At 38.6% G+C, this 24,093-nt stretch overlaps 1 protein-coding gene across 2 annotated transcripts in view; it reads left to right on the forward strand.

Moving 5' to 3' along the window:
* Nucleotides 1-24,093, forward strand: part of samd12 (sterile alpha motif domain containing 12) — a 406,289-nt gene that overhangs the window by 374,686 nt on the left and 7,510 nt on the right. The window lies entirely within an intron of this gene.

The following is a 24,093-nucleotide window of genomic DNA, read 5'->3' on the forward strand; positions in this document are numbered from 1 at the left end:
ACAGCTTAAGTTGTTCAACAACAACAAATACCACCGTTGTGGTATTTTAGGCTTCATAATGCGCCACACATTTTCAATGGGAGACAGGTCTGGACTACAGGCAGGCCAGTCTAGTACACGCACTTTTTTACTGTGAAGCCACGTTCATGTAACACGTGGCTTGGCATTGTCTTGCCGAAATAAGCAGGGGCGTCCATGGTAACGTTGCTTGGATGGCAACATATGTTGCTCCAAAACCTGTATGTACCTTTTAGCATGAATGGCGCCTTCACAGATGTGTAAGTTACCCATGTCTTGGGCACTATTACACCCCCATACCATCACAGATGCTGGCTTTTCAACTTTGCGCCTATAACAATTCAGATGGTTCTTTTCCTCTTTGGTCCGGAGGACACGACGTCCACAGTTTCCAAAAAAAATTTGAAATGTGGACTCGTCAGACCACAGAACACTTTTCCACTTTGTATCAGTCCATCTTAGATGAGCTCAGGCCCAGCGAAGCCGACTGCGTTTCTGGGTGTTGTTGATAAACGGTTTTCGCCTTGCATAGGAGAGTTTAAACTTGCACTTACAGATGTAGCGACCAACTGTAGTTACTGACAGTTGGTTTCTGAAGTGTTCCTGAGCCCATGTGGTGATATCCTTTACACACTGATGTCGCTTGTTGATGCAGTACAGCCTGAGGGATCGAAGGTCACGGGGGCTTAGCTGCTTACGTGCAGTGATTTCTCCAGATTCTCTGAACCCTTTGATGATATTACGGACCGTAGATGGTGAAATCCCTAAATTCCTTGCAATAGCTGGTTGAGAAAGGTTTTTCTTAAACTGTTCAACAATTTGCTCACGCATTTGTTGACAAAGTGGTGACCCTTGCCCCATCCTTGTTTGTGAATGACTGAGCATTTCATGGAATCTACTTTTATACCCAATCATGGCACCCACCTGTTCCCAATTTGCCTGTTCACCTGTGGGATGTTCCAAATAAGTGTTTGATGAGCATTCCTCAACTTTATCAGTATTTATTGCCACCTTTCCCGACGTCTTTGTCACGTGTTGCTGGCATCAAATTCTAAAGTTAATGATTATTTGCAAAAAAAAAAAAAGTTTATCAGTTTGAACATCAAATATGTTGTCTTTGTAGCATATTCAACTGAATATGGGTTGAAAATGATTTGCAAATCATTGTATTCCGTTTATATTTACATCTAACACAATTTCCCAACTCATATGGAAACGGGGTTTGTAGTCACTTCCTGATTTCAGCGCTGAGCTACACACCTTGCCTCTGTTTAGTGATCAGGGGACTCGCCTGTCTCTGATCACTAATCAGAAGGGTTTATATGCCAGCGACGCATACTGACAGGTGCGTCAGTATGACCAAAAGCATTGTTTTTGGTTCTGCATTGCATGTTTCCTGCCTACGACCGCTTGTGGTGTTGTCACCCGTGGTTTGCTTTTGGTAATTAAATTATCATTTTATCTGCATGTCGTCTCCTGGGGTCACGCCTCCAGCGGACATGAAAATTATAGCGCTGTAAACATGAAATAAAACCCATATTGTCACTTTTACACTCATGTCACCCAATATAGTAGCCATGAGTGTGTTCTACTTTTGATTACAGTACTCAACTATGGCCTTGGGACTTTTAGAACCGGGTTTCCGTGTGAAGCCACAGTGTTTTTACATTTGCAGCTACGACCATTAGCTGCGTTGTTAGTCCTGCATCGCCGTTCCACATCGCTGACAAGGCACACCAATGTCACTGTGGTATTAACGTCACAGATGAAGTGCATCTTAAACCAACAGAGTCATCTCCACTTTGATAGCAGTCTTGTTAATATTAAGTGCCAAAACCTGTCACATCGAGTCCTCTACGCCTGTACGATGTCGTCTTTTGTTGTTGCTCAAGCCAAAGGCTCGCCAATGTGGAGGGAGATGTGTTATTGATGAGGCAGGGATTAGACTTAGACTTAGACAAACGTTATTGATCCAGAAGGGAAATTGTTCCACAATTGATTCTAAAGTGCGTTAAAAAGTTACGTTAAGTCAAAGCAGTGTTTCTCAAATAGTGAGACGGGCCCCGCTGGAGAGTGCGAGGGCAACATGCTTTATTAGTAGAGATGTTATATTATCGCCATTTTGATATTTTAAAAACCAATACAATATATGTATAAGGCTACCACCACACACACACACACACACACACACACACACACACACACACACACACACACACACACACACACACACACATCCCCGGGATCAGGTTTTGTTAAAAAAATTATTTAAAATTGTGTCATTATTCAGTATTATTATTTTTATTATTATTCAAGTTTTAAATCCATAGATCAACATTAGGTCTATCTGTCAATATAACGTTTTTAAAGATTTAAGTCGTATGCTCTTTTTGTCAAAGAAAACCATGTTTTTTAATGGAAAAAACACAAAATATGCAATATTTTCACCCAATAACATATTTAAGTGGAATATTTGAGATTATATAATAATTGGAGCCTTAAAAAGGTCAATGACTCATAACACCATTGATTTTAATTAATTATTATTTTTTGAGCGATGACACTTAAAAACAAATCACACAAAAATGATTGGGGAACCAAAAGGGTCCTACTCATTAAAGTGTTAAAACATAAATTATACATTTTTTTTACTGTTCACTTTTAACACAATAATATCGAGATCAACTTCAGATCTATCCGTCAATTATAAGTTGTATTGTTGTTTTATGTTTTTTGTTTGTTCGTTTTAGGCCCTTCTTTAAAAAAAAACAAAAAAAACAGCTACATTTTTTATATGGCAAACACAAAATAGGCAACATTTTCCCCCAAAAATATCTCAAAGTGGAATATTTAATGTGACGTAATTGGAGCCTTGGATAGGTCAATAATTCATAATAACATTGATTTTGATTCATTATTATTTTTTAAAGAAAGAAACAGCCTGCATGGCAGCTTTGTGTTATTAGAGTAAACATTGCAACATTTTATTGTTACATTTCACCTGTTTGGTCTTTCATACCACTTTTTATGTTTTCAATTTTTTAAATCGTATTTTAAAATGGGCCGTGGGGCCGTTAAAAAATGACCTGCGGGCCGCAAATGGCCGCTGGGCCGCACTTTGGACATCCCTGCTTTAAAATGTAATATCGGAAATTAACGGTATCGGTTTCAAAAAGTAAAATGTATGACTTTTTAAAACGGCGCTGTACGGAGTGGTACACGGACGTAGGGAGAAGTACAGAGCAGTTGCATCTCCCAGTCATACTCGCCAACCCTCCCGATTTTCCCGGGAGACTCCCGAATTTCAGTGCCCCTCCCGAAAATCTCCCGGGGCAACCATTCTCCCAAATTTCTCCCGATTTTTACCCAGACAACAATATTGGGGGGCGTGCCTTAAAGGCACTGCTTTTGCGTGCCGGCCCAATCACATAATATCTCCGGCTTTTCACACACACAAGTGAATGCAAGGCATACTTGCTCAACATCCATACAGGTCACACTGAGGGTAGCCGTATAAACAACTTTACCACTGTTACAAATATGCGCCACACTGTGAACCCACACCAAACAAAAATGACAAACACATTTCCGGAGAACATCCGCACCGTAACACAACATAAACACAACAGAACAAATACCCAGAACCCCTTGCAGCACTAACTCTTCCGGGACGCTACAATATACACCCTCCCAATTTCCTCATTTTGATTTATAAAAAAAACAATCAGCACTAATTTTTTTATTCATTTAAAGGCCTACTGAAATGATTTTTTTTTATTTAAACGGGGATAGCAGATCTATTCTATGTGTCATACTTGATCATTTCGCGATATTGCTATATTTTTGCTGAAAGGATTTAGTAGAGAACAACGACGATAAAGATTGCAACTTTTGGTATCTGATAAAAAAAAGGCTTGCCCCTACCGGAAGTAGCGTGACGTAGTCAGTTGAACATATACGCAAAGTTCCCTATTGTTTACAATGATGGCCGCATGAAGTGAGAGAGATTCGGACCGAGAAAGCGACAATTTCCCCATTAATTTGAGCGAGGATGAAAGATTTGTGGATGAGTAAAGTGCAAGTGAAGGACTAGTGGGGAGTTGAAGCTATTCAGATAGGGAAGATGCTGTGAGAGCCGGGGGTGACCTGATATTCAGCTGGGAATGACTACAACAGTAAATAAACACAAGACATATATATACTCTATTAGCCACAACACAACCAGGCTTATATTTAATATGCCACAAATTAATCCTGCATAAAAACACATACGTGTTTGTTATGCTAGCTCCTAGCTCCTCTTCTAGCTCCTAGCTCCATAGAACACGCCAATACAATTCAAACACCTGATCAACACACACAATCACTCAGCCCAAAAGACCGTTCACCTAACCCAAGTTTCATAAAGCTTATATATTTTTAAAAAGTTACGTACGTGACGTGCACATACGGTCAAGCTATCAAATGTTTAGCAGCCAAGGCTGCATACTCACGGTACCTGGTATTCAGCTGGGGATGACTAAAACAGTAAATAAACACAAGACATATATTTACTCTATTAGCCACAACACAACCAGGCTTATATTTAATATGACACAAACTAATCCTGCATAAAAACACATACGTCTTTGTTATGCTAACTCCTAGCTCCTATGCTAGCTCCTAGCTCCATAGCACACGCCAATACAATTCAAACACCTGATCAACACACACAATCACTCAGCCCAAAAGACTTTTCACCTAACCCAAGGTTCATAAAGCTCATATATTTTTAAAAAGTTACGTACGTGACGCGCACGTACGGTCAAGCTATCAAATGTTTAGCAGCCAAGGCTGCATACTCACGGTACCTGGTATTCAGCTGGGAATGACTAAAACAGTAAATAAACACAAGACATATATTTACTCTATTAGCCACAACACAACCAGGCTTATATTTAATATGACACAAATTAATCCTGCATAATAACACCTAAGTCTTTGTTATGCTAACTCCTAGCTCCTATGCTAGCTCCTAGCTCCATAGAACACGCCAATACAATTCAAACACCTGATCAACACACACAATCACTCAGCCCAAAAGACCGTTCACCTAACCCAAGGTTCATAAAGCTTATATATTTAAAAAAAAGTTACGTACATACGCAAAAAAAAGTTGCGCACATACGGTCAAGCGATCAAATGTTTAGAAGCCAAAGCTGCATACTCACAGTAGCACGTCTGCGTCTTTGTCATCCAAATCAAAGTAATCCTGGTAAGAGTCTGTGTTGTCCCAGTTCTCTACAGGCGTATGTGTATCGAAGTCAAAAGTCCTCCTGGTTAGAGTCTCTGTTATCCGAGTTCTTCCATCTTGACTGCATCTTTCGGGAATGTAAACAAAGAAGCGCCGGCTGTGTACTGTTGTTGCTGACTACGTTCGAAAAATACGTCCATTTCGCACCGACAACTTTCTTCTTTGCTTGCTCAGCTTCTTTCTCCATAATGCAATGAACATGATTGCAACAGATTCACGAACACAGATGTCCAGAATACTGTGGAATTATGAAATGAAAACAGAGCTTTTTCGTATTGGCTTCAATGTGGAAGGCATACCCGTGTTCCCCGGGCTACGTCACGCGCATACGTCATCCTCAGAGGCGTTTCGAACCGGAAGTTTAGCGGCAAATTTAAAATGTCACTTTATAAGTTAACCCGGCCGTATTGGCATGTGTTATAATGTTAAGATTTCATCATTGATATATAAACTATCAGACTGCGTGGTCGGTAGTAGTGGGTTTCAGTAGGCCTTTAGGTTTTGTAGGTTAAAGTGTTGTATATGTTGTGCTCCTAAATCAATGTTGTTGATCAATTTCAATTAATTATTTAATGAGTTTATTGTGTGAATGCTCCAAAGCATTCACACATATGGTTTTCTACACCAAAATTCATCTATTTCTTCTTCTTCTTCTTCTTCTTCTTCTTCTTCTTCTCCAGATTTTGGCGCACTCTACCTTTCCACATTTTTCATCCGATTCAACTGTTCAGCCTATTTAGGAATCGCAGGCTTTTCCTTGACAAATTTCAAACATTCCCAGAATTCCAGGTTTTCCAGGACATTCAAAATGAATTGGCCATTTTTCAAACTTCCACCATTTCCACATTTTTCAACCGATTAAAACCATTCCACCTTCAACATATTCCACTCATCCTGGACATTCAAACTATCATTTTTACAAGTTAAAAAAAATTCCAGGAATTCCCTTTTTTTCAACCCCTTTTTTTTACCCTTTTTTCTGGCGACTTCTCCTTCCACATTTTCTACCCACTTTAACCGTTCCACCATCCAAGCATTCCTCTTATTTTGGACAAAAAAAACTAAGGTTTTTTTTGTTTGTTTTTTTATGGATTTATTAATCAATCAACAAAAAAGAAAAAAAATTAAAAAAAAAAAAAAAAAAATTTTTGTCCTAATTAAGAGGAAAAACTGGAATTTTTCCAGTTTTTTGAACTGGAAAAATTCCCGGATTTCCCGAAATTCCTTAATACCATTTCTCAGTTTTAAATGTTGCTACTTCAACATTTCTCAACCGATTTTAAAAATTCCAACACCAACCATTTCAACTCGTTCAGAACATTCAAGTATTTTAACATTTCCCCAAAAATTCCCGCTTTTCCCGAAATTCCCATGAAATTCCCATTGAAATGAATGGGACATTTTTCAAAGTTCCACAATTCCCACATTTTTTATCCGATTCAAACCGCTCCAACTCTGAAATATTCAGCCTATTCAAAATTGTGTGCGCTCCTTTTTGAACACACAATTAAAAAAAAAAAATCCCGGATTCCCAAGAATTCTTAGTTTTCAGGGACATTTTCCCCATTCAAAATTAATTGTCCATTTTTTGAACTTCCACAATTCGCACATTTTTCAAACTATTCAAACCATTCCAACATCAACACATTCCACTCATCCAACTAACCCTTTCCCAAGTTCCAAACCAAATTTAGTTTTTCCTGGAAATCGAAACTATTCAACATTGAAACCCTTCCAACATTCAAACTATTGTTTTTTTTTTAAAATTTTTTTAAATGAATTTATTAATAAACTATTCTTAGATTCACACTAAATTCTGTCAGAATTTCAGTTCAACTTCAGCAATGGAGCATTCCTTCAGTAATTGGCTCACATAGTTTCATTTTATTTTTCAGTATCATATGGTTTAAGTTGTGAAACATTTTTTTTATAGTTTAAATACCAATTTAATTTTGTATTTATTTTTTTTAATTTCAGGCAAATTGATGTACTTTAAATCTTTATTCTTACATACTAAAAAACAATGTTTATACAGTTATTTTCTCTATATCTATATTTCTTTTTGTTTTCTTTAAAATTGATAAGGATACAATGTTATGCAGAGGCTTCTTCCTGGGGGGTTATTAGAAAGTAATTGAGAAGCACTGCGTTAAAGACATGTTATGAACAGAGTTGGACTCATGCAGTGAATTCATAACATGGCATTACTGAGTCAACAATGTGTGAGATTGTTTGGTGTGGGCACTCGATTCGGTGGAATGATACGCGGACAGACCAGTTTGTATGATAACCAAGACTGTATACGATTTAGTTTAGTTTTTTACCAAAATCCGAACCCTGTATAATGGGGTGTATAAAACTGATGTATGGGGTGCTGAATTTAAAAATGCAATCACTTTTTGAGCTAATACATTTTTCATATCGTAACTCTCTTTTCTTACATTAGATATATTTATTTGCGTCTAAGGCAGAAATTAAATGATGAATTTAAATGTTAAATGTAATGAGAGACAAAGCATTTTTTTCCAATGCTACATTTATGTCTGACCCGTAAGTAAAGCCTTGTTTTCAAACTTTGTAATATATTTATGCAACACACAATGCACACTCACATGTTAGACCTAAACATTTGAACAACAATCCCAGTCATTAATCTGTCATTAATCAGCTGTGTACGTTTTTGACCTTCCCCTCAGTGCATCCACATTCACAGGCTACCGAACTGACCGTCAGAGCTGTGGGCGTGTCTACGTATTATATTTTTTGCAATATTGAAAAAAAAACAAAATTCTTAATATGTTGTATTACACTTGGCGAGACATTTGGGTGTATTATTTAGATTGATCATTTAGATTTAGCATTTAGCTTTAAATTTTAAATTTAACATTTAGATTTAGATTTAACATTCAGATTAAATGTACCAATTAGATTTAACATTGAGATTTACCATTTAGATTAGCTTTAGATTTACAAGTTAAATGTAACATTTATATTTAACATTTGCATTTAACATTTGGATTCAACATTTAGATTTAAATTTAACTTTTAGATTTATATTTAACATTTAGGTTAATCATTTATATTTAACATTTAGATTTAGATTTGACATTTAGATTCAACATTTAGGTTTAAGTTTAACTTTTAGAATTATATTTAACATTTAGATTCATAATTTTGGTGTGCATTTAGATGTAACATTTAGTTTGAGCATTTAGATTTAACATTTAGATTCAACATTTAGGTTTAAATTTAACATTTAGATGCATCGTCTAGGTTTGAATTTAGATATAACATTTACATTTAATATTTAGGTTTGAATTTAGATATAACATTTACATTTAAAATTTAAAATTAGCATTTAAATTCAATATTTTAACATTTGTATCCAACACTATACTTAATATGTTGTATTACACTTGGCGATACATTTTGATTTATTATTTAGATTTATCATTTAGTTTTAAATTTTAAATTTAACAGTTGTATTTAGATTTAACATTTAGATTAAATGTACCAATTAGATTTAACATTGAGATTTACCATTTAGATTAGCTTTAGATTTACAATTTAAATGTAACATTTATATTTAACATTTGCATTTAACATTTGGATTCAACATTTAGATTTAAATTTAACTTTTAGATTTAGATTTAACATTTAGGTTAATCATTTATATTTAACATTTAGATTTAGATTTGACATTTAGATTCAACATACAGGTTTAAGTTTAACTTTTAGATTTAGATTTAACATTTAGATGCATCATTTTGGTGTGCATTTAGATATAGCATTTACATTTAATATTTAGGTTTGAATTTAGATGTAACATTTACATTTAATATTTAAAATGAGCATTTAAATTCAATATTTTAACATTTGTGTCCAACACTATACTTAACATGTTGTATTACACTTGGCGATACGTTTTGATTTATTATTTATGTTTAGCATTTAGATTTAAACTGTGCATTTAACAGTTAGATTAAATGTACCAATTAGATTTAACATTGAGATTTACCATTTAGATTAGCTTTAGATTGACAATTTAAATGTAACATTTAGATTTAACATTTGCATTCAACATTTTAACATTTAGATTCAGCAGTTAGATTTAAATTTAACTTTTAGATTTATATTTAACATTTAGATTCATCATTTTGATTTGAATTTAGATGTAACATTTAGATTTAGCATTCAGATTTAGATTTAACATTTAGATTCAACATTTAGGGTTAAATTTAACATTTAGATGCATCATTTAGGTTTGAAATTAGATATAACATTTACATTTAATATTTACAATTAGCATTTAGATGTAGATTTGACATTTAAATTCAATATTTTAACATTTGTATCCAACATTGTGGTTGAACATTTAGAATCACCATTATTTTATTTTTTTCTTCAAATGTGAAGAACCTGAACTAAATTGTCATGTTCTGTCATAAATATTATTATTAGTTTCTGCCATTTTGTTTTATCTCCCTCTCAGCTCTCTTATTTTTGTTTCTATTTCCTGTCTTCTTCCTGTCTGGGTGCTGGCTTCCTCACCTGTCCCTGATGGGAAAATCAGGAGCACACCTGTTTCTTTTTGTCAATCAGGATGCTATACATGCCAGCGTTGTACTCTGGACGTGACTGTTGTGCTTGTTGCTTTGTACCTAAATGTGCATAGTTTTCCCTATGCTTCTTGTGCACGTCCCTGCTGCACTATATTTATATGTTTGTTAATGATACATTTTAATGCGCCTGCCTGCATCCTCAGGCATTACTGCGACACGAAACGAAAACATAAATTAGAAAAGTGAGCTACATATTCAAAATACACTATATTGCCAAAAGTATTTGGCCACGCATCCAAATGATGAGAATCAGGTGTCCTAATCACTTGGCCCGGCCACAGGTGTATAAAATCAAGCACTTGGGCATGGAGACTGTTTCTACAAACATTTGTGAAAGAATGGGCCGCTCTTAGTGATTTCCAGCGTGGAACTGTCATAGGATGCCACCTGTGCGACAAATCCAGTCGTGAAATTTCCTCGCTCCTTAAATATTCCAAAGTCAAATGTCGGCTTTATTATAAGAAAATGGAAGAGTTTGGGAGCAACAGCAACTCAGCCACCAAGTGGTAGGCCACGTAAACTGACAAGAGAGGGGTCAGCGGATGCTGAAGCGCATAGTGAAGTGAAGTGAAGTGAATTATATGTATATAGCACTTTTCTCTAGTGACTCAAAGCGCTTTACATAGTGAATCCCAATATCTAAGTTACATTTAAACCAGTGTGGGTGGCACTGGGAGCAGGTGGGTAAAGTGTCTTGCCCAAGGACACAACGGCAGTGACTAGGATGGCCGAAACAGGAATTGAACCTGGAACCCTCAAGTTGCTGGCACGGCCAATCTACCAACCGAGCGATACCGCCCCAAAGTGCAAAGAGGTAGCTGACTTTCTGCACAGTCAGTTGCTACAGCGCTCCAAACTTCATGTGACCTTCCAATTAGCCCACGTACAGTACACAGAGAGCTTCATGGAATGGCTTTCCATGGCCGAGCAACTGCCTCTAAGCCATACATCACCAAGTCCAATGCAAAGCGTCGGATGCAGTGGTGTAAAGCACGTCGCCACTGGACTCTGGAGCCTTCTATGGAGTGATGAATCATGCTTTTCCATCTGGCAATCTGATGGACCAGTCTGGGTTTGGAGGTTGCCAGGTTAACGGTACATTTCGGACTGCATTGTGCCGAGTGTGAAATTTGGTGGAGAAGGAATTATGGTGTGGGGTTGTTTTTCAGGAGTTGGGCTTGGCCCTTTAGTTCCAGTGAAAGGAACTTTGAATGCTCCAGGATACCAATTCCATGCTCCCAACCTTGTGGTAACAGTTTGGAGCAGGCCCCTTCCTCTTCCAACATGACTGTGCACCAGTGCACAAAGCAAGGTCCATAAAGACTTGGATGACAGAGTCTGGAGTGGATGAACTTGACTGGCCTGCACAGAGTGTTGACCTGAACCCGATAGATCACCTTTGGGATGAATTAGAACGGAGACTGAGAGGCAGGCCTTCTCGACCAACATCAGTGTGTGACCTCACCAATGCGCTTTTGGAAGAATGGTCGGAAAATTCCTATAAACACACTCCGCAACCTTGTGGACAGACTTTCCAGAAGAGTTGAAGCTGTAATAGCTGCAACAGGTGGACCCACATCATATTGAACCCTATGGCAATATGGTGTATATTGGCCACCCCATACCACTATAAATAGATGTTGTGTATGTTGGTGTTAGAGGTTGTTGCAATCCTTGACCTTTCATCCAAACAAGGAAATAATCAAAAGCCATATTAACACATAAATACCTTCTTAAATGCACACATTCCATCATCCAGGGGTCAATGACCCACTTTAGGCTGCATGGAGCCGATGTTGAGGCCATGACTGCTCTGTCAAGAGAGCGATCTTGCATGATGGCGCAGCACAGTTAGGAAATAGTACTGAGCTCAGCGTGTCAGCCCCCTGCTGAGCAACTAAAAGAAGCACCGGTGTGTGTTTGTTTACTGAATAAAGCAGCTGAGGTTATTACTAAATACCAAACAAAGAAAATCCAACTTGACTCAAATGGAAATACCAGATTTTTCTCAGATTCTACGACAACTACCGTATCTCTAACAACTGTAGTGCTAAAACTGGATTGATTTACTTTCACTTTCTGATTTAGGCTGATTATTACATCACAAGAACAACATTTGACAATATTTATAACATTTTCCCCATTTATGTCAAGTTTATTTGTTTTAGTTTTTTTACACATTCTTCTAAGTCTATAACAAGATCTGATAGCTCAGTTACAGCTCTTGTTATTACCAAATCTGTGTTATATGATGTTGCCCGATTGCACCAAGAAAAATTCGTAGTTTGTAAACTAGGTGTTAAACAAAGAAACTAGCTTTACCTTTGATAAATTACGACTTTATTTTTCAAAAACCCGCTGTTATATTGAAGCATAGACAAGTCAATATAATAAAGTGCATACAGCAATGCTCACATTTTTCGTTTCCCATCGGGATTAGCCAAGAGAAATTCAAATAATAATGATAATAATAATTGTAGTGCTAAATACAAAATGAGGAGAAAAGAAAAACATACAGTCGCGATCAAAAGTTTACATACACTTGTAAATAACATAATGTCATGGCTGTCTGGAGTTTCCGATAAATTCTACAACTCTTATTTTGTTGTGATAGAGTGATTGGTGCACATACTTGTTGGTCACAAAAAACATTCATGAAGTTTGGTTCGTTTCTGAATTTATTATGGGTCTACTGAAAATGTGACCAAATCTGCGACAGCATTGTTAATATTTGGTTACATGTCCCTTGGCAAGTTGCACTGCAATAAGGCGCTTTTGGTTGTCATCCACAAGCTTCTGACAAGCTTCTGGTTGAATTTTGACCACTCCTCTTGACAGAATTGGTGCAGTTCAGCTAAATGTGTTGGTTTTTCTGACATGGACTTGTTTCTTCAGCATTGTCCACACGTTTAAGTCAGGTCTTTCAGAATGCCATTCTAAAACCTTAATTCTAGCCTGATTTAGCCATTCCTTTACCACTTTTGACATGTGTTTGGGGTCATTGTCCCAAGACCCAACCTCCGGGATGATGATTTTAGGTTGTCCTGAAGAATTTGGAGGTAATCCTCCTCTTTTATTGTCCCATTTACTCTCTGTAAAGCACCAGTCCCATTGGCAGAAAAACAGGCCCAGAGCATAATACTACCACCACCATGCTTGACTGTAGGAATTGTGTTCCTGGGATTAAAGGCCTCACCTTTTCTCCTCTAAACATATTGCTGGGTATTGTGGCCAAACAGCTAAATTTTTGTTTCATCTGACATCACATGTAGAATGATTGGAAACTCAAGACAGCCATGACATTATGTTCTTTACAAGTGTATGTACACTTTTGATCGCAACCGTATGTCAGAATCAGAATCAGAATAGTTTTTATTGCCATTGTTTGAGAACGGGTACACAAACTACGAATTTTTCTTGGTGCAATCGTGCAACATCATACAAAACAGATTAATGGTAATAACAAGAGCTGTAACTGAGCTATCAGATCTTGTTATAGACTTAGAAGAATGTGTAAAAAAACTAAAACAAATAAACTTGACATAAATGGGGAAAATGTGATGTAATAATCCAGTGAACTCAGATACAGTGGGTACGGAAAGTATTCAGACCCTTTATATTTTTCACTCTTGGTTTCATTGCAGCCCTTTGCTAAAATCAAAAAAGTTCATTTTATTTCTCATTAATGTACACTCAGCACACCATCTTGACAGAAAAAAAACAAAATTTAGAGATTTTTGAAAATGTATTAAAAAAAAAAAAAAAAAACTTCAACAACACATGTACATAAGTATTCACAGCCTTTTCTCAATACTTTGTTAATGCATCTCTGACAGCAATTAGAGCCTCAAGTCTTTTTTAAGACGATGCCACAAGCCTGGCACGCCTATCTTTGGACAGTTTTGCCCATTCCATGGGAAGCGTTAGTTTTCATCCAGGATGTCTCTGTACGTTGCTGTATTCAGCTTTCCCTCTATCCTGACTAGTCTCCCAGTGCCTACGTCTGAAAACCATCCCCGCAGCATGATGCTGCCACCACCATACTTCACTGTAGGGATGGTATTGGCCTGGCATTCACGGCAAAGAGTTCAATCTTTGTCTCATCAGACCAGAGAATTGTGTTGCTCATGGTTTGAGAGTCTTTCAGGGTTCCAGGTTTTATCTGGAATCCTATATTCTGCATGAATATTTACAACTTCCCCCTTCTCCCCAATACGTTTCTTTTGTTTGGTTCTTGCTTTTTTCAAAGTTTTTATACTTTCAGCATACTTGATAATATATTTATCACAGTACGAATTGGCAAGCTGAACTCACTTCCTCACTGATACAATACAGCCTTTCTTTATAACAGGCCTGGGCAATTATTTTGACTCGGGGGGCCAAATTTAGAGGAAAAAAGTGTGTCTGGGGGCCGGTATATCTATTTTTAGGAACACTAATAAAAACAAACTCACAATAATGTCTGATTGAATGCTAAAACATTATGACAGACCGCCTTAAAAACGGAATGGAATTTAAAAAAATTTTTACTGAATGAGACACCCAGAATGTACATGAAAATAAAGAATGTGGGATTTACAATATTAACTATGAACGATAAAACACTGAATATTGACAACATATGAACGTCACACCCTCTCTCGATCGACATATTTTACAATCAAGCGGCTGTGCCAGCAACCTGAGGGTTCCTGCTTCGATCCCCAGCTTCTACCAACCTAGTCATGTCCGTTGTGTCCTTAAGCAAGACACTTCACCCTTGCCCCTGATGGGTCGTGGTTAGGGCCTTGCATGGCAGCTCCCGCCATTTGTGTGTGAATGGGTGAATGTGGAAATAGTGTCAAAGCGCTTTGAGTTCCTTGAAGGTAGAAAAGCGCTATACAAGTGTGGAAAGGGATTGTGACCGGCGCGCTGCAGGAGTAAAGGTCAACACCTCTGTCCGTAGCGCTGAAAACAGAGCGCCATCAGACGAGGGCGTGGCATGTGCTGACGGCGATACACAGCTGGCAGATGATTAGATTTCACAGGTGGTATGCGTTAAACTAATCGTGTGTTGTCTTTAACGGTGAGCGGCCGGGTGCAGGAAGGAGAGGAAGTTGGGAGAGAGACTGGAAAGACCAAAAAGAAAACCGATTATTTGATGGTGGTGTTGAAAAACATTAAACCTGTTGTAAACTCTATGCGCTTGGCTACTTTGACGAGCATCTGTGGAACCGCCAGACAGCGACTTCTAACCCATTTACCATTTAACAAACAGTGAAATATGAATGTGAAAGGTTAAAAAAAAAAACACCTACAATCTGAAATATCTGATACATCACTAAGCTTTAGAACTTTCTTGTAAAAACTCTCCTTCCGCGTCTGTCCCTGACACCCAGGTCGGCCGCTTTGGAAACACTCTGTGGAAACGCTCCCCACCCACACTGCTTGGTGCCTCGTCTGAGCTGCTGTGACTTAGATTACCATAGTGACTAATTAGACTACCATAATAACTAGTTGTGGAAGTCGCTTTCTTACGGGTTCTTCGGGCCACCAAGCACAGACATCACCGCTCCTTTTCAGGGCTTTCAGACACTGTTTTATTTTACAAATCAAGTCTCTGTAGTGCTTTTTAGCAATTGTCTTTCGTCCGTGCCAATCCTGCTCTCGCTCTCGTTCTCTCTCGTGCTCCAACTCCAGCCACCATCAACAACAACTCCCCCTCTCCTTCCCGGCTGCTGCCTTTAACAGAGCGACAGGTGATTAGATAAACGCGCCCAGGTGGGCCATCTACTCACCTGTCGCTGATCTCGAAGCCGGTCCTGGCACATCCCGCTTCGCCACAGGCCCGCAGGCCACGCCCCTCCACACTAGTATATCATGCAAAAGCACAGATTCCAACCATTAAAATACTTTGTATAGTTCAAGACTTACAGTCATTTGAAAACATCACTGCACATCATAATGGAAGCTACAGTTTCCATCTTAAAGATCTAAAAAATATTTTTGAGAATGTCTGGCGGGCCAGATTGAAAAGCTTAATGGGCCGCATGTGGCCCCCGGGCCTTAATTTGCCCAGGTCTGCTTTATAATAATAAATGACTTTAATTTTCCAAGTCTGTATGCTAAGAATCAATGGTCTATATTCCGGCGGTGTGAGAGGCGCAACACTTCAAAGGTGAAGCTCGTTGGGCCCTTTAAAGAGTACCTTGCCTGATGGATAGACAGAATCGGAGCATCTTCGGCTCTGCACTGACACGCCGATGCTTTCTGCACACTGAGTTGTGCTTTTCTGTGGCGGGATAAGTCTGAATACAAACGGGAGCGCGTGTGAGCGAGGCAGAGCATAAAAGATGTGAACGCAGGAGAGAAGCACAGCACCATCTCAAGACTATTTGGCGATTGCCATCCATCATGTGTGTGTTGAAGTGAGAGAATCAGAATACATTTATATAACTGGAGATTATTCATATTGTGGTGCTCGGTTCCACACTATTATGTTCGTTTGCTTGGTTTCTACTTTTTGTAATTATGTTCTGTCTTTTCCTCGGTTATTGTGTTCATTTCCTGTTCGGCGCGCTTATTTTCCTATCCACTTCCTGTTCTGCCGCTATTTTATCTCCGGCCGAAGCGCCGTTTCCTTCAGCTGTTTTGGATTGACAATCAGGAGACACACCTGTTCCTGATTTTCAATCAGGAGACTTCGCTGTATATCAGTGTTTCTTACCCGTAGGGCCAGGGGCCCATTGTTGGGCCGAGAGCCCTTCACTCAAGGGCCGCCAAAAAAATATCTGTTTCTCAGCTGTGGTCCGTACTCAGTTGTAATACACTTTTCCACCACTTGTGGCGGTAGTGACGACATCAAACAGACAGAAGAAGAGATTAAGTCAGAGAGTTGAGTTGAGTTGAGTTTGAGTTGATTTCGAACATGCAAGCATACAACATGGTATCTCTTTTCAGGTTTCTTAAGCGCAAAAATTATGACTATTTTCATTTGCACTTTAATTTTATTAACAGTCTATTTAAGGAACACATATATATATATATATATATATATATATATATATATATATATATATATATATATATATATATATATATATATATATTATTATTATTATTTAATATACATTTTTGATTGGCAACACTAAATCGGCCCTAGTGTGGGAATGTGAGTGTGAATGTTGTCTGTCTATCTGTGTTGGCCCTGTGATGAGGTGGCGACTTGTCCAAGGGTGTACCCCGCCTTCCGCCCGAATGCAGCTGAGATAGGCTCCAGCACCTGCCGCGACCCCAAAAGGGACAAGCGGTAGAAAATGGATGGATGGATGGATTAATTTAGTTAGAATGTATTCATTTTACCAGTGCATCATTTTACAGTATGTACAGTACATGTATTTATCACCAGTTATTTATGAGTCCCTTCTTTTGCAGTATATTTGATTATTAGTTTTTTAGGTTTACATTTTTTAGGTTATTATTATAATCAAGAGTAAGATTTCGAATTCAGTGATCATATTTGAGTGGGCCCCAGGCCCTGAGGTCAAAAATATTAAGGACCCCTGCTGTATGTTACTGATGTATGCTTGAACACTGTTCATGTTTTCATTGAAAAATCAGGAACTGATCGGATTTTGGAGGGGTGATACGGAACATTTCTACTGTGTAACTTTACGTTACATGCTCGGGGTCCTGCCTCCACCTACAGGGAGAAAGAGTAGATGACTGACAAGAGGGTTCACTCTGTTTCTTTCATTCTGAAACAGATACCTTAAATCGGTGGCAAATTTTTATGTGTCTGTGTATAATGTGTGTGTGACTTAGCTATGTTTAGGTAAACTCAGTTTATCGTGTTTTTCGGACCATAAGGCACACCGGATTAAAATGCGCACTGCCGATGAGCGGGTTTATTCAGGTCTATTTGCATACATAAGGCGCACCGGATTAAAAGCACATTAAAGGGGTGATATTCTGATTTTTTTTCGACATTTAAAGCACTTCCTTGTGGTCTACATAACATGTAATGGTGGTTCTTAGGTCAAAATGTTGCATAGATTATGTTTTACAGATCATCTTCAAGCCGCTTTCTGACCGTCTCTACAGGATGCGCCGTTTTGTGGGCGGTTTTACACACGTGGCTCACCTTCGACAGCGTCTTCTCCCCGTCATCTTTGTTGTAGCGGTAGTTTTTAGCGCTTCCATAGCGAGTCTACCGACATGTGTAAGTTAGACCTGTACGCTACTTTATTTTAGAAATGGCAACAGTGGAGGATGAATGCCGCGCAACAAGACGATAAAGAAAAAGAGGGAGATTATTGACTAAGGCGCGGAGTACAATGGCGGACGTGCGCACATTTTCAGGTCTTATGCAGATCCCAAATACACATCAGCAGGTACAAATATGTAAGAAAAGTTGCTTTTGCTTAATATTGCTAAACAAAACGCCAGGCAATATGTCTGCTAACGGGTGCCATTTCGGGGTCCTTGTACACACACTATAACAGTGTATGTTGAAGCACAGTACGTCTGACTACGGTAGCCGTAATGCTCCGGCAATCCATCAAGCTCAATAATGCAACATCAACGCCGGAAATGTGTCCCGTGAAAAACCGTCCGACCGGAACTCTCTAATAACTAAAGTTCCTTGGGTGAATAATGTAAACTCACTACACCGGTATGTTTGGCACATGGCAAGTTTACTGACAGATATAAGTAAGAACTTTACACTACTTGATATTAGAAATGATAACAGCAGAGGATGAATGTTCCAGAACAAGAAGATAGACAAAAAGAAGAAACTTATCGACTAGGGTGTCAGCACGGACTTCAAAGGCAGACGCGTGCAATTTTTCAGGATTTATGCAGATCCCAAATACACATCAGCAGGTACTAGAAGGTAAGAAAAGTTGCTTCTGCATAATATTGTGAAACAAAACGCCAGATAATATGTCTTACCTTATACACACACCATAATAATTGTCAGGACTTGGTTCTCGGGTTTTGTTTCTCTGGAAGGCAACGGAAAATTGGCACGGTCAAGACGTGAATTAAGAAACATGATTTAATATTAACACTCAAAAAAAGAATAAACAAAAGGCGCGCACAATGGCGGAAGTACAAAAACTTGGCTATGAAAATAAAACTTGCACAAAAGGCAGAAACTATGATCAATGAAACAAAAACACTAACTGTGGCATTAATAAACAAAACTTACTTGGCAAAGAACTGTGAACATGACATGAAGTAGAGGGATGAAAAAGTGCGGGTTGCCAGGACGAACAACAGAAACAGACAGATTTAAATAGTGACATGATCAGTGAAAACAGGTGTGTGACTCAAAACGTGAAACAGGTGCGTGACAAGACAGGTGAAAACTAATGAGTTGCTATGGAAACAAACAAACAAGGAAGTGCAACCAGGAACTAAAAAGAGTCCAAAAAACAAACACATGGCCAAAACAAAAACATGAACAGACATGACAATAATACTCGTATGTTGAAGCATAGTACAATCCATCAAGCGGTGCGGCTTCGTAGCTTACCAAAGTCGTACGAAAACATTTTGACTGACTTTTGAGCGCTGTGTGTAATGTTCTATATTCTTAATGAAACATCGATCTTGCTTGCTTACAGGTACTTGCTAGCGTCATATACAGTATTGAGCAGGCATCAGCCAACCTTCAGCCCGCACGTATCTCTTATGTGTGACTGCCATCTACTGGTCACACTTATTACACCATATACCAAATAAAATTGCTTTGAGGTCGGTAAGCACATTCAGAATTAATACGTACATTAGGCGCACCGGGTTATAAGGCGCACTGTCGATTTTTGAGCATATAAAAAGATTATAAGTGCGCCTTATTGTCATGATCCGTGGCCCGGATCATGTTTTTGTTATTTTCTGTTAGTTTTGGACTCCCTTAGTTCCTGTTGTTGTGCACCCTTGAGTTTGTTTAGTTACCATGGCTACTTATTATTTTCACCTGCCTCCAATTGGTGTTCGGGACGCTCACCTGTTTCCCGAGCACTAATCAGAGGCATTATTTAAACCTGCCTTTGCCGGTCAGTCAACCTGGCTTCTTTGTTTGCTTATGCTGCAGTTACGTGAGTATTCCTTGTCTTTTTGCCTATGCTAAGTGTTAGCGTTTGCTTCGAGTGCGATCGGCAAATTTTTCGGTACTTGTTTGAGTTCTACAAATAAATCATGTTCCTACCTGCACGTCCTGTCCGGAGTGGTCTGTTTGCATCCCGGGGGAACGAACGTCACAGCAAGCTGCGACCCCCCAGACGCAACACTTAATAGTCTGAAAAATACGGTATATTGTTGTAGGAACATAACTCATTTGTAGACTGTAACCCGCACCTGTTCAACATTGATCGGACCAATAAACAAGTATATATTTCCATTGGCTTACATTTTCGTGAACCCACATTTAAAATTCTTGGAAGTCTATCAGTGAAGTATTTATTTGTCTTTCCAGTGTATTCCCCAGTTAGTAGTTGCAATAAACACAGTACTATACAACAATCTGGTGATTTAGCCTTTGGCGTAATAAAGGATGATTGTACTGCTTTTTTTTTTTTTTTTACAGTGCTATAAAACCCAGGTCGGGAAAACGTCAAATGTTATTGTTTCACGTCTGTTTTACAGCAGCAATAATCTTTCATTAGCTATCATTCGATATGTAGTGACACACATTCTTTATATTATGATGCAGAGCACATGTAAGATAGAGGTGTGTGTGTGTGTGTGTGTGTGTGTGTGTGTGTGTGTGTGTGTGTGTGTGTGTGTGTGTGTGTGTGTGTGTGTGTGTGTGTGTGTGTGTGTGTGTGTGTGTGTGTGTGTGTGTGTGTGTGTGTGTGTGTGTGTGTGTGTGTGTGTGTGTGTGTGTTTGTGGTGGTAGCCTAGAGACGCATCATAATGCTGACATTGATAGGATTTGTAGCGATTGTCATTGAGGATCACCTCAGGGCTGGGTCTTCGTGTAGACAGCAGTGCAGAGTGATGTGTGTGTACACGTGTCTGTGAATGCACCCGCCCGCAAAATTAGGATTCCGATCAGACCGACTGCGTGTTTGTACAACAGTGTAAACGTGGCCCGTTCACTCCACAGGCCGCCGAGCAAACACTCCTCCAAATGAAGACGTCGACGTCAGTTCTCTTAGTCGCGCTCCTGTTTACACACACCCAAACCTGTTTGTTTGTAAATAGGATTATGCAAACATTTACAGGCCAGATTTTAATGAAACTGTGTGAGCGCAGCATGAACGTGTTCAACTTTGGTACGGTCAAAGAAAACCCTCAACATGCAAATTCCACACGGTGAAGTCCGACATAGGTCAGGGGTGTCAAAGTCAAGGCCCGCGGGCCGGATCCGGCCCTTTTAACATGTTATGTTTACCTTATCCCAATAAACATCTGTTCAGTATTTTAACATAAAAGTGTTTGATTGTGAGGCATTAAAAGCCACAAAATGCAAAGGGTCCATCAGTCCCACACACGATGGCTGAGTAACAACAATATGAACGTTGCACGGGAAATTTCTCTGCCAGTTTCTGCATCCCACAGGGATTCTTATTTTGTGTTTCTGCACCTGCGGTTCCCACACAAGGTTGCAACATTGTTTGTCAACACTGTCTGCTCTCATTTTCTCGCACATTTGACCCTCTGATGTTCTGTGTACCTACACTCTGTCCTCCTCCTGTCTAGAGCTGTGTGTGCGTGTGCGTGTGTGTGTGTGTGCAAGTGCGTGCGCGTGTGTGTGGTACACAGAACATCAATTTCCACACTTCTATTAGCCCCGGGTCCAGTGGACCCGGACATTTTATATGTAATAGAAATGTGTAGGGGCGGGTGTATGGTGTGTGGTCATTAAATATGTATTCTGATATTGGGGGGATACTGGGGGACGGCGTGGCGAAGTTGGTAGAGTGGCCGTGCCAGCAATCGGAGGGTTGCTGGTTACTGGGGTTCAATCCCCACCTTCTACCATCCTAGTCATGTCCGTTGTGTCCTTGGGCAAGACACTTCACCCTTGCTCATGATGGGTGCTGGTAGCGCCTTGCATGGCAGCTCCCGCCATCAGTGTGTGAATGTATGGGTGAATGTGGAAATACTGTCAAAGCTCTTTGAGTACCTTGAAGGTAGAAAAGCGCTATACAAGTATAACCCATTTATTTATTTATTTATATATGTTCTTCACAGAAAATGAGCCAAAGTCAGTGAGTCTCAGTTTGAAAAATTAATTAATTGTATTATTTTTCTTTTAATAAAAAAAATGAAAACGGGTCCCACAGACCCGAACACCACATGACTTGACATGAAACGATTACATATGGCTCCTTTAAGATACTAAGACAGTCAGTTTATTTTGGCGTAACGGACGGTTAATATTATTTATTTTGGGAAGCTGCACATAATTAGCTGCTAGCCGCGGAAATATAAAAATAAATACTAGGTATGTCCGATAATGGCTTTTTGCCGATATCCGATATTCCGATATTGTCCAACTCTTAATTACCGATACCGATATATACAGTCGTGGAATTAACACATTATTATGCCTAATTTGGACATCCAGGTATGGTGAAGATAAGGTCCTTTTTTTTTAAAAATTCATAAAATAAGATAAATAAATTAAAAATATTTTCTTGAATAAAAAAGAAAGTAAAACAATATAAAAACAGTTACATAGAAACTAGTAATTAATGAAAATGAGTAAAATTAACTGTTAAAGGTTAGTACTATTAGTGGACCAGCAGCACGCACAATCATGTGTGCTTATGGACTGTATCCCTTCAGACTATATTGATATATATTGATATATAATGTAGGAACCAGAATATTAATAACAGAAAGAAACAACCCTTTTGTGGGAATGGGGCCGCGGCCCAATGGTTGGGGACAACTGATCTATAACACAAAGCTAAGACGTAGAAGTGTTTTTCAAATGTTAGCATATGTTCACCTACGTTGTTTTGGTTTGAGTATTTTTCGTATACAAAATGTATAAAAGTGGCCCTCGCATCCTTCAATTTTTCTTAATGTGGCCCTCGCTGGAAAATGTTTGGACACCTCTGACTTAGTCCATAAGTGCACAAACGTGTACTTCATGTGAAGTGACATGCAAATTTTTATTTTTACACTTTTTTTTTTCCAAATTCCATTGTATGTTATACTCTTCTGACACCAACAGATGGCAGTATAAGTGTCCATATGTTGGCATAAGACCCCAATTCAGTAGTGTACACCAGTGTTTTTCAACCACTGTGCCGCGGCACACTAGTGTGCCGTGGGATACAGTCTGGTGTGCCGTGAAAATATTTCATGCAAACCAGTAAATATAGTCTGAAAATGATGTGTTGTTGTTGAGTGTTGGTGCTGTCTACACAGCAAAAAGTCAGTGTTCAAAAACAAGAAAAAAATCAATAAAATTAGGGGTATTTTATTTGAACTAAGCAAAATGATCTGCCAATAGAACAAGAAAATTCGGCTTGTCAAGACTTTCCAAAACAAGTAAAATTAGCTAACCTCAATGAACCCAAAAATACCTTAAAATAAGTATATTCTCACTAATAACAAGTGCACTTTTCTTGGTAGAAAAAAAAGAGACCTTTTTGCTCAATATGTTGAAAAACATTCTTAAATTAAGTAAATGCTAGTGCCATTATCTTGACATAATGATATGCGCTCGGCATCATGATTTTTTTTTCATGCTTGAAGTAAGAAATGATTACTTTAAAAAAGTAGTTTTATACTTGTGAGTGTTGATGACACAGATTTGCAACAGTTGATATTCTAGTTTCAAGCATGTTTTACTCAATATAGGTCATCAAATCTCAGCAACAAGCTGTAATATCTTACTGAGATCATTTAGGACCAAAACACTTAAAACAAGTAAAACACTCTAACATAAAATCTGCTTAATGAGAAGAATTATCTTATCAGACAGAAAATAAGCAAATATCACCCTTCAGTTTTTGCAGTGTAGTGCTCGGCAGAGTAACCGTGTAATACTCTTCCATATCAGTAGGTGGCAGCCGGTAGCTAATTGCTTTGTAGATGTCGGAAACAGCGGGAGGCAGCGTGCAGGTAAAAAAAAGGTCTCTAATGCTTAAACCAAAAATAAACAAAATGTGAGTGCCTCTAAGAAAAGGCATTGAAGCTTAGGGAAGACTA

This window comes from Entelurus aequoreus, linkage group LG20 (genome assembly GCF_033978785.1).
Source record: "Entelurus aequoreus isolate RoL-2023_Sb linkage group LG20, RoL_Eaeq_v1.1, whole genome shotgun sequence".
Taxonomy (NCBI): Eukaryota; Metazoa; Chordata; class Actinopteri; order Syngnathiformes; family Syngnathidae; genus Entelurus; species Entelurus aequoreus.